The 5,734-nt window shown below is 45.0% G+C and overlaps 1 non-coding gene across 1 annotated transcript; it reads right to left on the reverse strand.

Annotated features, from left to right (window-relative positions):
- Window positions 1-335: 335 nt before the first annotated feature.
- LOC111820697 (U6 spliceosomal RNA) lies at window positions 336-439 on the reverse strand. The gene has a single exon (XR_002824211.1). It is a non-coding gene; the product is annotated as a U6 spliceosomal RNA (small nuclear RNA).
- Between the last annotated feature and the right edge of the window lie 5,295 nt (window positions 440-5,734).

Below are 5,734 nucleotides of genomic sequence, written 5' to 3' on the forward strand. Positions count from 1 at the left end.
TCTGGATTTGGCACTGGAGGCTGGCAGGCCTGGCCCTTTATGGGCAGGGCCTACAGTCGCATTCCTGTTGTGGCCTAATTCAATGCTCAATTTAAATAGCTACTGATTGACTGAGGAGTAAATTGGTGCCGGGAAAGTTTGGCAAAATAGAGGATACAAGAGGTTGTGCGTGGAACTGATGTGTACCAGGCAGCATGTGTGTGTGTGTGTGTGTGTGTGTGTGTGTGTGTGTGTCAGACAGGAGGTGGGGGTGGGGAGTGGAGGTACATACATTTTTTTTAATTGCGGTAAAATACATATAACATAAAATTCACCATTTTATTTTTATTTTTTAAAAAAATATGGAACACTTCATGAATTTGCGTGTCATCCTTGCGCAGGGGCCATGCTAATCTTCTCTGTACGTTCTAATAAAATTCACCATTTTAAAGCATACAATTCAGTGGCATTAAGTACATTCACAATGCTGTACAACCATCACCACTGTCTAGTTCCAGAATATTTGCATCACCCCAAAAGGACTCCCGTACTCATTAGCAATCACTCCCCATTCCCCTTACCCCCCAGCCTCTGGTAACCACTAATCTACTCTCTGTGTCTATGGATTTGCCTGTTCCCAACATTTCATATATATGGAATCATACAACATGTGGCCTTTTGTCAATGGCTTAGCATAATGTTGTCAAGATTCATCCATATCATGGCATGTATCAGAACTTCATTTCTCTTTATGGCTGAATAACGTTCCGTTGGATGTATATACCACATTTGTTTATCCATTCATCCATTGGTGGACACTTGGGTTGTTCCCACCTTTTGGCAACTGTGAATAGAGGCACATGTATTTTTATGTTTGTGTCTTGCCCTTACCTACATCCCCCTCTAGGTCCAGTACACTCTGCTAATGCTGGGCTGGGGACAGGTGTTCTGGCACCTGCTTTGACCCACCCACTACCCCAGCAAAGGGAATCTTTGTGTGCTCCAGGGTTGCAGTGCAATGGATCACTTTTATATGGCCTTTCTCACCACGGTCTTGTAACTCCTACCAAATGATTGGGTGTAATTATGCAAATAAGGTGCTTGTGGCCCACCAAAGGGATTGGACAGCCTGTTAATAATGCAAATAAGGTGTGTGAAACACTTGAGGAGGTGGGACCATGCAAATAAGGTGTAAGGAACCTTAGCAAGAGGATTGGTCAGTTTTACCAACCTGCTAGGTTTAAAAGAGAACCAATCCCAGAGGAGGGGGGGACCTCACTATCACCAAGAAAGAAGAGTTAGGAGTGGAGCACCACGTCCTTTGGACCCGGGATCCCTGTGCTGAGAACCACCTCGATGCAGGAGACAGAGAGAGAGAGAGAAGTAACAAGGAAGACAGCAAGAGACTGTGGTGCAGCAGTAGCAAGAGCAATAGTGGGGCGAGGCAGCAGGAACCAGGAGACTGGTGTAAGATGGTTGCAGTGGGGCTAGCCGATCCACGGAGCTAAGCTGTGACACTTGCCCAAGAAGGCACCGAGCAGGACCCAGCAGCAGAGGCCAAGAAGAAGCTGTCCTGATCAAGAACTGTATCATGAGTTGTTCCTGTTACTTCTGAGTCGTTCCTGATTCCAAGTTGTACCTTGTTACTTCTCTAATAAACCACTTAATCGTGAGTAAGGTCTTGAGTTCTGTGAGATGTTGCAGCGAATTAGGGAACCCAAAGATGGAAGGGAGAGTACTGAGGGGAGAGGGAGTAGTTGATGGTAGAGATGATGGAGTGGTGCAGCAGTTTGGAGAAGTTGGACATTTGGGACATCTTTAACCTCTGCCTTATACGAAGCAGCTTTGTGCTGATCCTTATAAAAGAAATTATTCATTTAGGAGTTGAACAATTTCATGAATAAGAATCAGCATAAAGCTGGTTCCTATGAGGCAGAGGTCAAGTATATCCCTGCTTTCTCATGTCTCCATTATCTCTGACACCAGCTGCTCCTCCAGTGGCACTCCTTTTTGCTGTTGGGTTCGATAATTGACTGCCACGTCTCACAGAGCTCACAGACAATACTTACAGTTATGTGGTTTATTAGAGTAAAAGGACACAATCAGAAGTAATAGGATACAACTAGAAGTAACAGGCTATAACTCAGATTCAGTGTCAGGAAGAGGCACATGGGCAAGGCCTGGAAAGGTCTCCGAAGCAGAGGGCATGTTCCTCCCTTCGGCAATCAGGACAGCCCTTGGAGCAGACACACTCCTGGCTGAGGTAGCCCTCACACATCTCCCAGAGAGGACAAGTTCCCAGCTGGTCATGCCCGCTCTTGGCACCGCTCTGTTCTCAGCCAGCTGCCGCTGCTGCTTCTATCAGCCCACGCTACTTCTCAACTCGCACAGTTCTCAACTGGCACAGCTCCGCTCAGTACAACTCTCAGTCAGGTCTAGGAGGGTTTTCAGCACAAGGCTTCCATGTCCAAAGTGATGCACTATCCCTCCCAGCTCTCATCAGCCAGGAAGCCACCAAACCTCCACGTTCCAGATAGGCACCTCCAAACCAAATAACCAAACCTTGCCATCAAGTTGATTTCGACTCATAGTGACCCTACGCACCTCAAAACCAAACCAAACCAAACCCATTGCCGTCGAGTCAATTCCAACTCATGCATCTCTGGGGTGGTCAATTACTCAGGAAATCCCCTAAATTGTTTTTGTTAAAACCAAGGGCAAAAGGCCACACGAGGGAACTCATTGTACCACAGGGGTGCTCTGATTCATCAAGTATTGCCTCAAAGAAAGAATGTCCACCCAGAGTTATTTTGTTTCCTTTCAGGGGCTAGGCCTTTAAAACTCAGATGCCAGAAGAAGTTCTTTTGAAAGGTTCTTCTCCTTTACTCTGTGCTAATACATCCCTAAGGCAAAGAATTGAGAATGGCCTGGCTGCTGCCATGACGACGAGAGGGTGGATGTGCCAAGGACAATAGAAAATACTGGAAGGTGGAGGAGCATAGGGGGACAAAGGTGATATTTAAAAAACATGATTTTGCGTATTTTCATCTTCTTCATCTCTCTCTCTGAATGTGCAGATGATTGGAGAGTGCGACAGTGGGTGGCATGGAGGCCACAACTCAGGAAAGTGGGGAGGGGAGGTCGGAAGGGGCCACCTTCCCTTTCAACATGGCCAGTCTGCCCAGGTTTTTATATGAAGCAAGAAAAGGAGAGACTGTATGTGTAGAGGTGTGGGGGGCATCAGTGGAGGCTCTGCTTGGACAACTAAACCAAGGTGGCCCTTCTTTGCCAAGGGAGATGGGCAAATTGTGATCTTCTGTTCTGAAAAAGGCAACTAGTGGGCCTTGGGGGAAAAAATCTCTCCCCACATCCACATGCAGGGAAGCTTCCCTAGGCCCCTGGATCAATGAACAACCTAGGTCAAGGTAGGGCACAGAGGTGACATGTCTACTCCTTAGAGTTTAATGGCTTGGGGCCCTTTGACTTGTCAAGTCCTCTAGTTACAGAAAACAAACCCCCCTCTGTCCTTGCTCCACCCTGCCCTTTGCTAGACCTTAATTTTTCTGTGAGCTCCATCCCAACTCACCTCACTTGGAATTCAGCATTTACTGAGATGCCATAGATGAGTTGTTCTCAGATTTCCAGATTTCACAGACTAATATATATCTTTTTAAAAGGGACCAAAATTAGTTTGTCAACTTTTTACTGTGCAGAGTCAGAGAATTAAAAAAACAAGACTCACTACAATCAGTATCATGTCACATAGAATGGACATTTGAATTTCAAAAGATCGAAAGGTGCATAATCTCATTACAGTCTTTAAATGGAGCAAATTCCACTTTATGTAAATCTGACTACATTGTCCTGATTTCTCTCATTTTGACCAGCCAAATCCTTAAGATTATGACGTCTGGGGACCAGTTCAGTGTTGAGAAACCACCTCCATGGTCCCTCCCACTGGGGCCCTGGGAGTGTCCCATCTGGTTATCTTGTTTCTTTCTTTATTCTTCCCAGTTTTCTGGGAAAACTCAGGCATTCCTGGGTCTCTGACTCATTAGAAATATACCGCTCAAGTCAGAACCTCTTGTTGCTTCTAGAAATCTCTATATTAGTTATAAGCAACCTTTCTTTTCCCCACAAGAGCCAATTTAGGGGGAGGAAAAAAAATGACATTTATGGGCTGCATTATTTCCATTCCAAATAAAAATAACTTTGTGACCCATGGGACAGAGGGGAATGTATTTCCCTCCAGGGTAGTGTGTCTACGCAAGCAGGTAGATTTACGCTAATGAAAAAACAATGTTGCTTTCCAGTTCATATCTGGCATAGTTGAGAACTGGTCACACTGAGGAGGCTTTCTGATTTTTTTACCCTAAAATTTGTTGACAGGCTGGAGGTAGAGATAAACAGAATACAAAACAAAACCACTTACTACCAGCAGTATTCATTCATTTTTCCCCCATGAATCAACCAGTTACATTTGTTTTGAGCCAATATAGCAAACCAAGTGTCTTAATTATCTAGTGCTGCTATAATAGAAATACCACAAGTGGGTGGCTTAAAGAACAGAAATTTATTTTCTCACAGTTTAGGTAGGAGGCTAGAAGTACGAATTCAGGGTGCTGGCTCTAGGGGAAGGCTCTTCTCCTTCTGTCCTCTCTGGGGGAAGATCCTTGCCTCTTTTCAGTTTCTATTCCTAGATTCCTTGATGATCATGTGGCCTGTATCTCCCCCTCCACTTTGCTTGCTTCCTTGCTTAATCTGCTCTTTTATATCTCAAAAGAGACTTAATACACACCCTACACTAATACTGCTTTATTAACATAACAAAGAAAATCCATTCCCAAATGGGAGTATAACCACAGCTATAGAGATTAGGATTTACAACACATATTTTTGGGGGACATAATGCAATCCATAACATTCCACCCTTTGGCCTCCTAAAATTCATGTCCTTCCCACATGCAAAACATATTCACCCCATCACATCATCCCAAAAGTCTTAAATCAACTCCAAGTCCAAAATCTTATCTTCTGAATCATCTAACTTAAATATGGGTGACTTTAGGTGTATTCCATCCTGGGGCAAAATTCCTCTTTATCTGTGAACCTGTGAAATCTAAAATATAAATTATCTGCTTCCAAAGTACAATGGTGGGACAGGCCCAAAGTAGACATTTGCAATAAATGGAAGAAATTAGAGGGAAGGAAGGGATAATGGGCACCAAGCAAGTCCAAAACCCAGCAGAATGAATTATATTAGCTCTTAAATCTTGAAAATAATCCTCTGTTCTTCAGGACCATCTGGGCAAGGGCCTCACCCTCCAGACTCTGGGTGTTGGTCATGCTCTCCAGATTCTGGGTGGAGGCCCCTTGGCCTTGAGAGGAGGCCCCACCTAATGGGCCCTCAGAGATGCAAACCTCACCCCCTTGGCTTTGGGTGGCCTCATTTTCCTGGTCCACTCGAGTGGTGACCCCAGCCCCTCAGCCTGAGGCTACTCTGTCCTCCTGGCCCTTGGCAATAGCAGCCCCGCCCATCAACTATGGACATAAGCATCATTCTTCTGGCCTTTGGGCGTGGTAGCCCCTGACCTTTGGGCTGTAATTCCATTTTCTTGACCCACCTGAATGTCAGCCCCACTTTTTATTTTTTCCTACACAAAAATTTATACATACATTGTTATGTGACTCTAATTGCTCTCCCTGTACTGTGACAGCACACTCCTCCTTTCCACCCCTGATTCCCCATGTCCAT

The sequence above is a fragment of the Trichechus manatus genome, unplaced genomic scaffold (assembly GCF_000243295.1).
Source record: "Trichechus manatus latirostris isolate Lorelei unplaced genomic scaffold, TriManLat1.0 scaffold00046, whole genome shotgun sequence".
NCBI lineage: Eukaryota > Metazoa > Chordata > Mammalia > Sirenia > Trichechidae > Trichechus > Trichechus manatus.